This window comes from Rhineura floridana, chromosome 5, assembly GCF_030035675.1.
Source record: "Rhineura floridana isolate rRhiFlo1 chromosome 5, rRhiFlo1.hap2, whole genome shotgun sequence".
In the NCBI taxonomy this organism is placed as follows: Eukaryota; Metazoa; Chordata; class Lepidosauria; order Squamata; family Rhineuridae; genus Rhineura; species Rhineura floridana.
This window is the reverse complement of record NC_084484.1, coordinates 45,849,356-45,866,742: the sequence shown is the minus strand read 5'-3', so window position 1 is coordinate 45,866,742 and position 17,387 is coordinate 45,849,356.

Sequence of the window (17,387 nt, the reverse complement as noted above, 5' to 3'; positions counted from 1 at the left end):
AAAAAGGTGGGGGAAACCCTAAAAAAAATGATACTGTTAACGTTTTCCTTCTAAAAAGAAAGGGGATTTCACTTTGCCCAGTGTCCACCTGTCCAATCTCCTCCCACCTCCCTCCACTACCCCCTCCCCTCCACTTTCCTCCCTATCCCTCCCCTCCCTCCCATCCTCCTCCCCTCCCTCCGCCTTCCCTGCTTCTCCCCTGTGGTCAGTTTCACCTATCCTAAACATGATTGCATGGGAATAAATCCCATTGAACTCAGTAAGCATGCAAATGATCAGACTGCCTTTCCCCTCCCCTCCCCCTCTCTTCTTCCTTCCTTCTTCCTTCTCCCCTGCCCACTTGAGCACTGCATCTCCAAAGATGGAGAAATACATTTTTGTATGTTTTTTGGTGTTCTTCTCACTTTGCTTCTTTCCTTTGTTACTACTGTTCCTACAAAGAATCTAACCTACAAAATTATATTTCTCTCATCATTCATTGTAGAAATCTGGGTCAAATTTATTTTTATTAATTTCAAAGCCTGTTTATCGGTCAGTGTCATATGATGGTGAAGATAGTGAAGTTTTGTGTTCCAAACTGAAGGTTATATTCTATTTCTATTCTGAATGCATTGACAGTTGAATCTGAAACTGCAGTTTGATGTAAAGTTAGACTGATTACAATATATTGCTACTTAAGCAATGAATCTAGCTGTTGGAAAAAACAAACTTGGCCTGCCCAAGATGCATGTTTTCAGCCTGCTATGCTTAAACTACTCCACTTAGGAAGGGTGGGCATGGTCAATTAAAAACACAGAACACACATAGAAAGTTGCTACAATATATTTTACCTCCCACTGTTTTATCTTGTGCAAACTGAGATACTCCTCATGTCCATTGGAGACTATTCTGCAGAACAATCAGTGCCATTATTCCACAATTGTTTTTTGAGGTCTTTTAGTGTAAATTATGCAAAGTATTGCTGTAGTTCACATATTCACAGAAACAGAAGCAAAAGTAAATGCTTCACTAAAGTTGCAAAGTAATCAAACATATCTAAAGTGACTATATGAACTATATCCACTTTCTTGCTTCCTCCCTGCTAAAACTAGATCAGCACAGCACATGTCTTGTTTCTATTATTTGGACTGGTTGCAGGTGTTGCCACCACTCACCATATGCTCAGAGGCACATGTTACCCAATTCTTCCAAGCTACGCAAGAAGTGGATTGGGCTGTGAAAGACCAACCCAAATTGTGTTTGTATTTTGACAAATTTGTAGGGCAGTACAATATCTCAGAGAGGAGGTCAGATCTCCTGCTCCCCTGGTGCATTCACTATAGCTGCCCAATTTCCTTACTTTTAAAAGTTTGATAGAAATATCTGTTGGCTATAGGTACCATAAGGTGGGTTTTTTTGCCTGTTAGTGAATTTCTCTGCTTTTTAATCTGGGAGGTAAGAAATGGGATCCTGTGCAAGTTTGCTGAGAATTGATTATTTGATTGAGTTCAATGGGATTTACTCTCCTGCAATCATGCTTAGGGTAGGTGAAACTGACCATGGGGGAGGGGAGGAGAAGGGCCAGGATAGGGGAGGAGGCAGGGCAGAGGGGAGGAGGTGGGTGGGTGCAGGCGTGAGAGGAGGAGGAGGGCAGGTTTGATCATTTTCCTGCTCCCCTGGTGCATTCACTATAGTTGTCCAATTTTCCTGCTTTTTAAAGTTTTATAGAAATATCTGTTGGCTATAGGGACGTTCTTAAACCGCAAGGTTTTTTGCCTGTTAGTGGATAAGCCACAGCTTCTCAGGGCACACTCCTCTTCTTGTATTCTGTAAAGTGCCAAGCACACTTATGGTTCTACATATATAATAATTATGATTTTAAAAAAACATTTCTGAAAGAAAAGGACTGCTCTAAAACATATACCGCTTCCAAATGAGCTGTTTATTGAGCGTCCATCCTGATTTGTGTGCAGGAAGATTGGACTATTTAATGAAGATTCACTCTGATTTGTTTGTGGGAAGCTCGACGGCATTGTGTCAAACAAGTGTTATTCCACACTTTGCACTGCAGTTTTTCCTATCACACAAAGTCCAATCTTTTGGGAAAGTGGGTTTGTTGCAGAAGGCCTCCCAATCAACTATAAATCTGCAACCTCAGTTTGCCAGTATGTGATTGAATTCCACCTGAAAATATGAAACAGTCTGACAGCACCCAAGCTAGGCTACAAACAGATAAACGAAATCAGTGTCCAGCACACAATATATACACTAAACTACTGTAAGGCAACACATGCTTTAGAAAAAAACATTCCAGTTGCCATTCCGTCTCCTTCTTGTGCAACAAACCCATCCCCACCCCCAAATCAAACTTTTTGCAATGAGGAAAAGATGGGAAAATGCACTGGAAAGTGTGGGGTAATGCTTGATGCCACATCATATAACCTCGCAAACTAATCAGAATGAGTGCTCAATAAATAGCTTACATCATCTACCTGCCCCACAAGCTTTGTGCAAACAAATCAGGATGAATGCTCTGGAAGTGATGCTAATGTCAGAAAGTGGGAACACTCAGAAGAGGGCTTCCCCTGATGATCTAAGAAGGTGAGGTGCAAAGAGAAGTAGATATTCCCATTAAGCACATTTTTAAGAAATGTACAATGCAATCCAAAGCATGTTTACTCAAAAGTTAGTCCCTCTGTGTTTAATGGAGCTTACCCTCAAGTGGGTGTGCACAGGATAACAATAATAATTTTCTTTAAACACAATTACAGCCCAATGCAATGTACAATTAAAGAAATCCCACAGAGTTCAATGGGAGTTACGGACATGTAAGCCTGCATAGGAAGGCAGCCATGGGAATTCATCCAATGTGGAGGGTTTGGGTTAAAAGTAAGAGAATGCCTCCTATGTCTTGGCAATTCATTAAGTTCCTACCGTACCTTTGATAATGCAAAGTGCATATCTCCTTATCTACGCAACTTATCTGATAAGTTGTAATGATAAGTGTCCTTTAAATTACATGCTAGGTTCTCTTTGATTTCTATATAGATGTCTTATCTTTCATTTACAGCATCAGTAAGGTTGGTTTTGAACATCTGAGAACAGCTAGGCCATTAACTTTTTAAAACTATATTTTTTTTAAAATTGCATAAAACTATGTACTGAGAAAGCCAGTGTTGCAAATCAATTCTCTGTATGGGAGGATCACTTGAGTTGTCTCACAAGATTAAAACCGCACTTACAAATGCCTGTTAGGGTGGCCAGGTGCAGAAGATGGCAGAACTGGGGGCCTTTTAATAGCTATGTAGAAGAGCATATTTCAGCAGATGTAGCTTTTCATGCTGCAGCTCCCTCTTCTACACAACTATTGCAAGTCCAGCAGTCCTGTCCTCTTTTTGCATTTGGACAACCAAAGACCAGCTAACTAGAAAACAGCACCAACTTACCCTGCCAGATATCTTTAACAGCAGCTTGATCCACAACTGAAGCTTTAACAACAGGAAGAGAAACATTATCACATGTTAATGTCAGAACATCGACTTGCTGTTAAAGGCACAGCTACAGTGGCCAGTTGAAAAGTTGGAACTGCCAACAATCCCAAGACTCCTAACTCCAAAAGAGCCTTTGCACTTACAGCTATTTTCAAGTCTGCAGTCCTAAACACACTTCCTGGGGAGTAAATTCCAAAGAATCCTGGGAACTGTGATTTGTTAAGAGGTTATTAAGTGCTGAACAATGTAGCTCTGTGAGGGGTAAACTACAGTTCCTGGGATTCTTTGGGGGAAGGTATGTGCTTTAAATGTAAGGTGCGTAGACAGCATCTGACTACAGTTGTGTACCCACATTTGGGAGTAAGCCCCATTGAGCTCAGTGGGGCCTCCTTTTGGACAGTCACGATTGTGCTGTTGCGTGCATGCATTTGGCAAAGAAAAACAATAGATTTAAAATTTCACATTTGAAAACATCAGGAATTCTACCCAAATCAATAGTACTTCTCAACTGTTAGCATCTTGACTTAAGAAATCTGTTCCTGCAAGTTGTTTTCGCAAAACAGTACAGCCATAAATTGTCCCACTAAGTCTATTGCTTCTTAGCTACTTTTTAGCATTAGCTCTATAGCTCTGAATGAAGGATGGCATAGTCAGCCCTGTTGGAACAAATTGTAATTGAACCAATATCTCAGAATGCTGGGGCCACATCTTTTGTTCAAAGGAGGAGCACATGAGGACTCCAAACTTAACTACACATCCATAAATACCAAGTGATGTAGCCCTTCCCAAGATGAGCAGATGCAAAAGAGGGCAGCACTCCTGCACCTTTCCCTTCCTTTTCAACTGCTGAGAAGCCGAAACTGTTTGTATCATCTATTAAGGGTTCAGACAGAGGCCCTCTTTTCCATCTGAGTAACCTAACCCAAATTCTGTCATTTCAGAAGGCAGTTTCAGAAGCACTTCCACATTTTTTAAATCTCTGTTCCTTACACATGAAGTTCTGGATCCTCTTTTTCTTCCCCATTTTTGAATCATTCTCTGTCGAGATGTTCCTTACAGCACAGGTGTGAGAATGGACGTGTACATGTGTGGATGGATACAGGTGTGGGTGCATGGATGTGTGTGGATGTATATGCGAGAGGGCAAGGGTAAAAAGATCCCACCCACTTTTTGCTTTGCCCCTGTGTACCACTGACATGCAGCCGCCACAAGGTAAGCCATGAAGGAATATGGCCCTTGGACTAATCAAAGTTTCCCCACCCATGTCCTACACCTAATGGGGATGTTTTCCTTGTGGGTACTTACAGGCTGTAGCCACTTCTCAGAGAAGGAATTGGAAACAAATCTAGCTGCTGTAGGTACAAAAGCAGAAGCTGGAAAAGCCAGATTCTGGAGTCTACACCCAGAAGAAACCTTCAGAGTGAGACTGTGTTTCCTCAGGAGATCACTAGAAACCCTGCACTGCTTGAAGGTAAGCCTTCTTGATGAGTGGTGTTCCCCAGTCTCCCTTCAAACCCCACCCCCAATCAGTCCAGTAAGTCCAGTTAAGCAGATAAGGATTTCTTCTGTCTCAAGAGATAAAGATGTTTATGTGTTTCTTTTCTCCCAAACAAGGCACCCAAGAGCATGATGATTTGTATGGACAAAGTTTGCAGGGTTTGCAGTTTGTAATTCTGATTTGTTTGCAAGGAGGTTAGATAACATGGCATCAAGCATGTGTTACCCGACACTTTGTAGTGCATTGTCTTGTCACTTTTCTCATTGCAAAAAGTAAGGTTTGCGGGGTGAGGGGATGATGAGTTTGCTGTGCAAGAGTTCCATATCAACTTCAGTTGTGCCACTTGAATTTGCTAGTGTATGACTGAATCCCACCTGAAAATGGCGACAGTCTGGAGGAGTGTGGCATCACTGCTACTCCTCATGTAGGAGTAGCGATGCTTGATAAACGCAAGTAGTTCAGAATAAGATGGACTGTAGTGTGTGGGTATCCTGCTTCTTCCCCAGCTAAGTGCCAAGTAACAATGAACTAGTAAGAAGGGCACACTTGTGAGCATTCACCTTTACAAACTTGTTCTAAAAGCAATTGTATTTTATGATGCTACAAATAGAAGAGAAGGAGAATAAAGAAGGTGGGATCTCATACGTAGAAAGAGGGTTTGGCAGTACCAATTAATGATTCAGCAGATCAGGTATAATTGAATTACCCTTATAAACAGCAAAATAACCGTGTGCGTGGAATGGTTACATAAGGTGTTAAATAAATGACACTCTTCTGAGTCAGAGAAATCTGAGATACTTCCTTATACAGGCTTCTGAGAGTCCTTGGGGAAATGTGAGCGGTCCCTCATTACACGAGTGAAATCTGAGGAAAAACAGGTCAAAACCAAATTCCACAGTCATGTGCAATTTCTAGCCTTTAACTTATTTGGAAGGTTGGTGATAATCCCTAGCATGAGATGGTCAACTTATGAATATATGACACTACCTTATCAGCAGCCAGCACCCAATGCAGATTGCCAGACAGTGGCTATCCAAGATCTTTGACAGAGATCTTTCCCAGAACTGCTGTCTGAGGTCAGTTTAACTGGAGATGCCGGCGGCTGAAACTGGAACCTATCCAGTCACCACCGCTGAGCTATGACCCTTCCCCAAGGTACAGCTCTCCGCAACGCATGGACAGAGGTCCCATTAGGTCTTGAACCACCAACACACAACAGCAATTCCTTCCTGTAAAGCTAAAGGGGCCCAGTCACCCAAGCCGCCTTGGTTCGACTTCTTGAGGATTTGAGGGCTGCACCTCTTTATTTTATTTATTTACTTACAGTAAGTTTATAGATCACTAATACAAAAGACTTCCTAGTGGTGTACAACATTATTTATTTATTATTTATTTTATTTTATTTCATTTTTAAACCGCCCATAGCGAATAGCTCTCTGGGCGGTGTACAAAAGATTAAAAGTACAGAAATACAAAATATCACAATAAATAAACTGAAACAAAGAGATTTAAAATTGTAACATTAAACGCATTAAAATGCCTGGGAGCATAGCCAGGTCTTAACCTGGCGCCGAAAAGATAGAAGCGTCGGCGTATTTCTTCGGGGAGGCTATTCCACAATTCGGGGGCCACTACAGAAAAGGCCCTAGATCGAGTAACTGTCCTCCAGGCTTCCCAATGGGTTGGTACCCGGAGGAGGGCCTTAGACGCTGAGCGAAGTGACCGGGTTGGTTCATAGCGGAAGAGGCGTTCCACAAGATACTGCGGTCCCACGCTGTGTAAGGCTTTATAGGTCAAAACCAGCACCTTGAATCTGGCTCGGAAGCAAATAGGTAGCCAGTGCAAACGGGCCAGAACAGGTGTTATATGCACTGACCGGCTGGTCCTCGTCAGCAGTCTGGCTGCTGCGTTTTGCACTAGCTGAAGCTTCCGAACTGTCTTCAAGGGCAGCCCTACGTAGAGCGCATTACAGTAATCCAACCTAGAAGTTACCAGAGCATGAACAACTGAGGCGAGGTCATCCCTGTCCAGATAGGGGCGTAGCTGGGCTACCAACCGAAGGTGGTAGAATGCATTCCTTGCCACCGTGGCCACTTGCGCCTCCAGAGACAAGGAAGGATCGAAAAGAACCCCAAGACTACGAACCTGTTCCTTCAAGGGGAGTGTAACCCCATCTAGAACAGGGTAAGCATCCACCATCTGGGCAGGGAAGGCATTCACCAACAGTGTCTCAGTCTTGTCTGGATTGAGTCTCAGTTTATTAGCTCTCATCCAGTCCATTATCGCAGTCAGGCAGTGATTCAGCACATCCACAGACTCACCTGTAGAAGATGAAAAGGAGAAATAGAGCTGCGTGTCATCAGCGTACTGGTGGCAACGCACTCCAAAACTCCTGATGACGGCACCCAGAGGCTGCATGTAGATGTTAAAAAGCATGGGGGACAAAACCGACCCCTGAGGGACTCCACAATGGAGAGTCCAAGGAGTCGAGCAATGTTCCCCAAGTACTACCGTCTGGTGACGATCCGCCAAGTAGGAGCGGAACCACTGCCAAGCAGTGCCTCCAACTCCCAACTCCGCGAGTCTCCCCAGAAGGATACCATGGTCGATGGTATCAAACGCCGCTGAGAGATCAAGGAGAATCAACAGAGTCACACTCCCTCTGTCCCTCTCCCGACAAAGGTCATCATACAGGGCGACCAAGGCTGTTTCAGTGCCAAAACCAGGCCTAAAACCGGATTGAAACGGATCCAGATAATCGGTCTCATCCAAGAGCACCTGGAGCTGACCGGCAACCACCCGCTCCAGAACCTTGCCCAAAAAGGGAACATTCGCCACCGGTCTTTAGTTAAAAACAAGACAATGTGGGACATAACAAAGACAAAAGTCACAAGGCTAAAGGACCTACAAAATCAAACTAGCAGTCTGCATCGTTACTCCATGAAGGCTTGCCTGAATAAAAACATTATTAACATGCACCAAAAGCAAACGACTATCAGCATGTGCTAAAACGCAACTCTTTATCCTGGCCTTTGGCACTTGGCCCACCCTATTCTTGTGAATGCAATTTTTTGGTAATTGTTTTAATTGCTTTTAATACTGAATTTTAGACTGCTGTAACCCACCTGGGGACCTTCTGGCGAAGGGTGGGCAATATTATTACTATTACTAATACTACTGCTGCTAATAATAATAATAATAATCCAGAAGAGAATGTGTTCTGTAAAGTGAGTGCCACCACACTGAATGCCCCCTTCCGAACAGTTGTTAGCTGAACCTCGGGGCAGGGGGGTTGGCACCACCTGGATGGTCTTTACAAATGACTTCAGTGACCCAATAGGGCAGTGTGGAAGAAGATGGTTTCTCAAATAACCAGGTCCTGAACTATTTTTGAGCTTCATGTCCTAAAACCTTAAATTAGGCCCAATAGCAAATTGGCAGCCAGTATAACAGGGATGTTACATGCAGATAGTAACAGTGCCTCACTCACCTCTATCCCAACAAGCAATCATACCAATAAGCCAAACAAGTCTTAGCCTCGCTTATGTATTTATCTGACAATACACTTATGAATTAAGTCATTAGTCTTATGTCAGATTAAGGCATTGTCTTGGATTTGCCAAACTTAGTGCAGGGGAGATGGGACCTTCAGAAGAGCAATCTTGGATGTTGGAGATACATTTCCAAGCACCTTCTGGTTGAATTGTGGTTAGGAGATGGAAGAAAGTGATCCAAATGGGCATATTTGAGGCTGAATATTGACCAGTTGGCCAGTTGGTGAAAGCAGAGAGGGATCTCAGTTGGACTTATTTCTGGAGTAGACATGGATAGGATTGTGCTGTGCCTGTTAGCCATTAATACAAAGCATAGTGTGCACACCCATTTCTCTCCATGGTCTCACATCTGGGTTTACAGCCAATCTATAACTATGGTTTAAGAATTCAGCCTAAATGCATAATATTTTATTTATCACATTAATATCTTGCCCTCCCTCCCACCAATGGCTTTCAAGGAGCTCAGGACAATGTGCATCAAGGTTGGGCATGTAGATTGGGATCTATGGACACTTATTGCTGTTATTTAATTGCCTTCCACATATTTCCCAATGCGATGTCTATTTATCTAACTATTTAATATTTTTGTTAGCCCTGAACCATCATGCCGCAATTCGCTTCAGCACAGACAGGTAGTGCTGTGAACTATAGCATGACAACCATGGAGTGGAAGGCTGGGGCATCAGCAGGAAGCATCACAATGGGGGCAGAGGAGACAGGGGGAAGGTTGGCAACCTGTGGGGGGAGGAGAGGACAAAGCTTAATGACTCATAAGGGGAAGGAGAGCAGGACAGCCAGTGGGAAAGTGAGCTTTGAGCCATGGAGCAACAGGCCAGGGCAGCTCCAGCAGCCAGCGGCAGAACAGGCAAGTTGGCTGCAGCAGGTGGTGGCCTAGCCGAGCTGCAGATTGACAGACCAGGGCAACTCCAGGACGCCTTGGCATGGCTACCACAAGGACTTCAAATAAGGAAACCTGGCAATGGGTGGGAAAGAGGATGAAGGTTAGAAATCCATGGGGGGAGGACAGAAGGAATCTTGGTGACCCGTGGGAAGGGAGAGAGGAGAAATCTTATTGATCCGGGGGGGGGAGAGGAAGCTTGGCAACCTGGGGGGAAGAGGGCTGTTGGTGGTGATCCATGGGGGGGGAGAAAAGAAACCTTGACAACCCATGGGGGCTTGGTGACTCCTGGAAAGGCAGAAGAGGAGGCTTGGTGACCTGTGGGATGGAGGAGGAGAGGAGGGTGCTTTACAACCCAGGAGGGGGAGGAGGGGGGAGGCTGGGGGATCCATATGGGGGAGGAGATGAGGGGGCTTAGCAACCCATGGGTGAGAATCAGGGGGGCTTGGCAACCAGCCAGGGAGCACAGGCCGGCCATAATTATGAGAGTCAGCTATGGGCAGCCACCACACACCAGCACTGCAACGTTTGGTTAGAGGGTTGGGAATACCTGGGGTTCCCATTCCTGTGGTGGGGTTGGTGTGCGAAGCACACAGGGGCACAAGCCCCAGCACAAAATAAGAACAGCTGAAAAAAATGTAAAATAGCACAAAAAATAACAGAAGATGAATTTTAAAACAATACACAGGGGACACCCATGGCAGAGACCTATTCATCCAGCTGGAAAAGCTTGAAGTAGATTGGCAAGGATTTCTTACTCCTAATTGTTTAAAAAAAAAAGGTGCGGGAGAAGATTCTGCTAACCTAAATGATATTACTGGATTGAAGAAAGGTGGGGAAAGGGCAGTAACCAGGATTGGATTTTTGTATGGTTCGGTTCAGTTCTGGTATTCCAAACAAATTCCTAGCCTCCAAGTTCTTTAATTATGCATGCATGGGTTTGTGGGTTTTTTGCATGTGGCTCCAGTTGGTGGATCTTGGGGTTCTAATAAAAAACAAAGCAGATCCTGCAACCCTGAATTTTGCCCTTCCCTGATATATAAGTTTCTTTTTCCCTCCTCACAACAACCCTGTAAGGTAGGCTAAGTTGAGAGAGAGTAACTGCACCAAGGTCACTCCAGGAGCTTCATAGCTGAATGGGTACTTAACCCCAAGTTTTCCTGGTCATAGTCTAGCACACTGGGCACTGCATCCTGCTGTCTCTTAACCATGGTAAAGGTACAGCTTATGTCTGCTTAGGGTCATTTGTGAATAAAACTGTGCCGCAATGAACAGGGTGTTATGAAGACAGTAATATTCTAAGAATTAAAGTAAAATAATTTTTAAAAAATCAGCCATCAGGCACCCTAAAAGAATTCTGTGGATTGTTAGATGTACTAACACATTAGATTAAGTCAATGTTTAAAGCAAGATCTAGGTTTGTAAAAGATGCTGGAAGGGGATTTTAAAGCAGGAGGTTGTGGAAATGATCATGAGTGAAATACTCTAAAACCTCTTAACTTTCTGCTAATTGCCTACCATGCAGCCTAGTCATTTTTTCATCCATTAAAATATTACACCAAGGAATGTGCAATTAGGTTCAGTTTTAGTCTTTTTGCCATTACAGTGGCCAGGTGAAAAAGAGACCAGGGCTCCTGCACCTTTAATAGTTGCCATGCAAGCTACCTCTGCTGAAATTCTTTCTTCTGGACAACTATTTATTTATTTACATCCTATTTTTCCTCCAAGGAGTTCAAGGTGGTGTACATGGTTCTCTTCCTTCCCAATTTATCCTCACAACAATCCTATGAGGTAGGTTAGGCTGAGAGACTATAACTGGCCCAAGGTCACCCAGTGAGCTTCATGACTGAGTGGCAGATTAGAACAGTGGCTTTCTAGATTCTAGTCCAACACTCTAACCACTACACCACCCTGGTTCGATTAAAGGTGCAGGAACCCAGTCCCTACCTGGTCACCCTACATGCCATGTAAGCAAACTTCCTTTCTCTTAGGCAGGTGTAACGTGCTAGTCACCTTCTTCATTCCTCTTTTCTTGACACAGTTTTGTGTTGACTCAAACAAGGAATAGTTGCAAAATCAGTACTGAAATTCCTTCCCAAGAGTGCCAACATGATGTGATGGATACTACCAATGTGGGAGACCAAAGAAGTGCTAAGAAAACTAATAATAATAAGGAATTAAACAGAATCAATTATTTTACATAGGAGCAAGCAAAAGTCACTTGTTTTCAATGTTCTTGGAAACCCTGGAGTTCTTCAGAAATTTGCCAGGGGGTTCTTTAACGGGAAAATCAGTAATGGTGGACAAGTGAAAAGCAGTTTGCACAAATTACCAGACTTACCCTTAACATGGGAACACATAGAATTTTTTTGTATATTTGAGGGTGGAGCAAGGATGAGGCCAAATGAACCAGCTGGTGTTCCATGTAATCATGCTGTGCACTCACAACATGACTCAGAATCCTCTGCAACATATAGGTCTTCATCATCAGAAAGCCAAAGTGGTAAGAGTTGCCTGGAGGTAGAAACATGAGTCCTGGTTCCTGCAACAAGAAGGGAGGGGGAAATGTCCTGAAAGGATGGGAAGGGAAGATGTTTCTAGGATGCTTTGACCTAAGTGGACTGGGAGGCATCTAGAGGGCCTTGTATTAGGGCAGCCTTTCCCAACCAGTGTGCCTCCAGATGTTGTTGGACCACAGCTCCCATCTTTCCTGACCATTGGCAATGCTGGCTGAGGCTGATGGGAGTTGTGGTCCAACAACATCTGGAGGCACACTGGTTGGGAAAGGCTGTATTAGGGGATGGTTTTGTTTTTGTTCAAATTGCTTTCAATGGCTTTTGTCAACACCATTAGTATGGCATTTCTTTGATATTATTTCCTCACTGCTATACTATTGTGGATCAATAAACTGCTTAATTTATTCCAGTTACCATCTTGAGTCTGTGGTCCTTGTCCCTGGTTCAGCTCTACCTGATGGGGTACACATTCTAACCCAGATTAATAACGGCATGCTCTTCCTCTGCCTTGGAATTGAACAACATCTCTGTGTCGCAATCTGGGAAGCCTAGTAGAGATTCAAGAGGCAAATCTATCTGTGGAGGTGGCTTCTATGCAAAGAGGCAATGCAAGACACAGATGTGAATCCACATCTACAGCACAATGCTGATCCAGGATCAATTGAACCTGTCTTTTGATGTAGATTGGGACATGCATCCCATCCATCCCCCTCAGAGTCCACTCAACGTTGTACAGATAGTTCTGTGCAACTAGGAATAGATCAGGGCAGATACATTTGCATCAGTACTCTTAAGACTATTTCCTTCAACTGTTTCTCCATCTAGCTGGTTGAAGAAGAATCTATTTGCTGCAGTTCTCCTGTGGGTGCTGGATTATTCATCTTATATGAGCAAGAATTTATTGAGGAAACATAAGAACACCATAAATCAATTTACAAGACTCAATTTAAAATTAGATCAATACTACCCAAAATATTTTAGTGGCATTTACAGTAGAAATTGCGGGTACTGTGTATGCTAAACATGGAGATAGCATAAAATATTTATCTGAAATGATTGGTAACACAAGTTGAATTCTCCATTATGGCAAATTAGCAAACAAAATGAAAGAAAAATATGGGATACAAAAAAAAATTAGTTTTATATAACACTTGGCATTGGTTATTAATAGCCAGAATATTAAAAAATCCCTCCTCTGAAGACATCCATCAGCTTTCAGATTGATATGTGATTACTATATATTTAAAATATTCATCAAATACTGTATTCATCTGTCCTGTTTGACAGCTATGGTATTGGAGGAGCCCAGAAAAACAGTCCTGGGTGATTTCAGTCTCCATGCTGACGCTGCCTCTAGTGTTCCTGCTCGGGACTTCATGACCTCCATGATGACCATGGGGCTGTCTCAAGTTGTCACCGATCCGACACATAGGACAGGGCACATCCTCAACTTGGTTTTTGCTCCAGATGGAGGAAGGGGTGATCTGGAGATAGGGGGATGGATGTCATCCCATTGTCATGGTCAGACCACTTCCTGGTGAAGTTTAGATTTACAGATTCAATCCTGCAAGGCTGGTGGAAAGGTTAAGATGGTCCACCCAAGGAGACTAATGGAATCCACTGGATTCCTGAATGCCCTGGGGAAGTTCCCAGTAGATAGAGCAAGTGACTCTGTTGACGTCCTTGTCACATTGTGGAACAATGAAACGCATCAGGCTCTTCACATTGTTACTCCTGAGCGCATTGTGGGGCCCGGTTTGCACCTTGGTTGTTGCACCCCAGGAGCAAGAGCAGCTAGCTCAGGGACAGGTGTCAGATGAGGATGAGGTCCCTGGGAGCATTGAAGGAATGGGGAGTGCTGTCAGCACACATAATTTCCCAGCCAGCCCCCCCATCGAGGCAGTTCCCGCACCACCTGCAAGTTCCTCACCTGAGCTGTTGGGAAGTGACCCCTTGCGTGCACCAACCCTGCCCCCATAAGAATCCAGCCTGGCACTTCAAACGCTTCTCCACCAACCACCTTCCCACTCCCTGAAGCTGAGCCATCACCTAGCGAAGCCGCACTGTCAGATGGGCCGCCGGAGGCTCACCGCCCCTCACCCCTTGCGTGACGGAGCAGGAAGAGGGACTTTCAGAGGGTGGAAATTCAAAGGAGCCATCATTTATGAGCAAAGACCTTCCCTACTTAAGCAGGTGCCCACCCAGACACTAGTGCTGAGTCAACTCTCCCCACACACTGCAGAGACTGCTTAGGTAGCTTAGCTAGGGAAAGTAGTGAGCTGGAGTAGACAGGTTTATGAAGCGCACTGCTCTAGATGTAACCATCACACTAATAAAATGAGAATTGAACCAACCCTCGCCTCCATCTCTTGCCTCGAGCTCTGGGCAGGACAGCTTGACTCAGCCATCACCTCCCTTCACCAACACTCCCATGGTGTTCCATGGAGGCTAGTGGCGGCGCCAAAGGGGGACTTCAGGGAACCATCCAAGCCTTGTATGCTGAAGTCCAGAATCTCCAGGAAGTAACTCAAGATCTCCAACTCTAGAATTAAAACCTTCAAGCCCTGATTGCCCAAGGAGGCGTGGTGCCAGTGGCCGTGCCACCCATCCGAATCAAGATGCCAGTGGGACTTCCTCCTCGCTATGGTGGCCAGAGCAACCAGTTTGCCACATTCCTTGCCCAGTGTGAACTATACATACATGTACGCCAAGCAGAGTTTCTGAATGATGATGTGAAGGTGGCGTTTATCATCAGCCTCTTGGAAGGAGAAGCAGCCAAGTGGGCTACCCCGTATCTCGTTAAGAAACAACCCTATCTTGGGTCAATATACTGCCTTCGTCACAGCCATGACCAAGATGTTTCCTGACCCTCAGTGTAAGGAGATGGTCGTCCGCCTCCTAGCCCAGGAGGTAAAGTACAATGACCCAACTATGATGTTCTTCTACCGGAATGGGCTTAGCCCGGAGGTGCTGGACGAATTGGCATGCACCTCCCCACCCAGCAGCCTGGCGGGGCTGATCCAGTTATGTTTGCAGATAGACAGTCGGATTGAAGGTCACCACTTGGAGTGCAGAGCAGAATTCCCACGTTCTCAGGCTCCCACACCTCTCCCTGAATCTGTTTCCCACCTAGCGTGGGAACCTCAACTTCGTCGGAGATGGAGCCCATGCAAATTGGAGGGGCTATACCACGACTGTCGGAGGAGAAGGAGAAGCACAGGAGGAAGGGGCTGTGTCTGTACTGCGGGAAAGGGAGGCACCTGTCCCGAGGATGCCCCTTCAAGGGAGAAAGAGCTCCGGTGCAGGAAAACTTGAAACCCCAGCTCTCGTAGAGGCCAAAGAGTTGGGAGCTAAGCAGACACTGCAGCCTCACCAGCAACCCCTCCCATCACACCCCGCCCTTCACCTACTGGTTTGACTGACTCTTCCTTCAGGGAGAACTATCCAGGTCAGCACCATGATTGACAGTGGGGCTTCATCAAGTTTTATGGACTGGGACTTCGCTCAGGAGCATGGTGTGCCCACCCGAATGCTTGAACAGCCCTTGTCCATCGAGACCATTGATGGGCAGTCCTTAAAGTCAGGAACTGTCACCAGGGCAATGGAGATGCTTGAAATGGAAATCTCGGGACACATGGAGAGACTCTCATTCTATGTGGCTTCCCTGCCTCGCTTCCCAGTGATGTTGGGAATGCCCTGGTTGGTTCAGCACAATCCCACAATTTTCTGGGATGAAGCAGTGGTGGTGTTTACCTCGGGATATTGCCATCAGCACTGCCAGCTGTGGAAGAAGTCCCCCCCAATGTTGTGGCTGGAGTCGTACCACAGGAGGGAGTCATCCTGCCAGACAAGTATGAGGAGTACCGGGATGTGTTTGACAAAAAACAAGCCAACCAGTTGCCACCACCACCCCCCAAACAACTGTGCCATAAATCTGCTGCCGAAGGCGCGCATCCCTGCAGGGCAGATGTACTCCCTTGTCAGAACCGGAGTTGGCAGTACTAAGGGAATTCCTGGAAACTAACCTGAAGAGGGGCTTCATTCAACCCTCCCAGTCTCCGACCCAGGCTCCTTTGCTGTTTGTTAAGAAGAAGAAACGAGAGCTACGCCCATGTAACGACTGCAGAGAGTTGAATAAGATCACCATTCCCAACAGCTACCCCCTGCCGCTCATCATGGAGATGCTGGAGCGACTGCGGTCGGCCAAGATATATACCAAGCTGGATTTGAGGGGAGCCTACAATCTGGTACGAATCAAGGAGGGGGATGAGTGGAAGACAGCATTCAAGACACGATATGGACAGTTTGAGTACTTGGTCATGCCGTTTGGACTATCAATAGCCCAGGGGTCTTCGAAAACTTCATGAATGACATATTTAGGGACTATTTGGACAGGTTCGTGATTTTGTATCTGGATGATATCCTTGTCTATTCATACTCCCCAGCGGAACACGAGGAAAATGTGTGGGCAGTGCTGCAACGTCTCAGGGAACATCGTCTCTATACCAAGCTGGAGAAGTGCGGCTTTGACCTGACCACGCTGGACTTTACGTTTTTGACCTTCTGACACTGGTAAGGTGAAGGCAGCAGAAATTTCCGTGGCAGTGGGGAGGGGACATCTGACATTGGTTTTCCCTCTGACTCTGAGAGGTCCCTGTCTACCCTTGGATCCACTGCTTCCTATGGCTCTAGAATACTTGGGATTCATCCCAGGGCCACATATTCAAAGTATCTTTCACAAGAATCAGAAGAGCAACTGTTTTAAAACATTGGTAAATATGTCTTGCTTCAAAGAGAGATGTTGACAGATACTTCTTGATGTGTACTGCAAAGGACATGTCCTTTGCAGTATGTCATTGGCAACACAATTTTAATTTAGTTTGCAATCTGCCTGTCTAGCATTTTTCATTCCATTGATTGATCTTTGACAGATCTCCACTCTTTTCTGCCTTGTGAAAGCTTTATCAGGCCCATGTTATGTCTCCACCCTCCCTTGCCCTTTATTTCTTTGTGCCAGGGTTATCTTGCTTCCACCTTCCTTTCCATTATTTTAATGCATGTGAGATATCGTGAAACAAATGATATATTGTATATGAATTGTTAAAAAAAACCAATTAGTCCTTTGGACTGATTAGTCACCATTGATACAAATGAGGGAAGGGCCGTAGCTCAGTGGTAGAGCATCTGCTTTGCATGCAGAAGGTCCAAGTTTCAATCCCCAGCATCTCCAGGTAGGGCTAGAAGAGAATCCTGTCTGAAATCCTAGAGAGCCACTGGCAGTCAATCCAGACAATTCTGAGCTAGATGGACCAATGGTGCAAAGTTCTACACCTATGGAAAATAAACCAAATTCACAGTTATAAGGGGGATACTTGGCTCAGCAACACTACATTCAAGAAGGATTTTAGAATTGTTGATCACAAGGTGAGTATCAGCCAACAGTGCAATGTG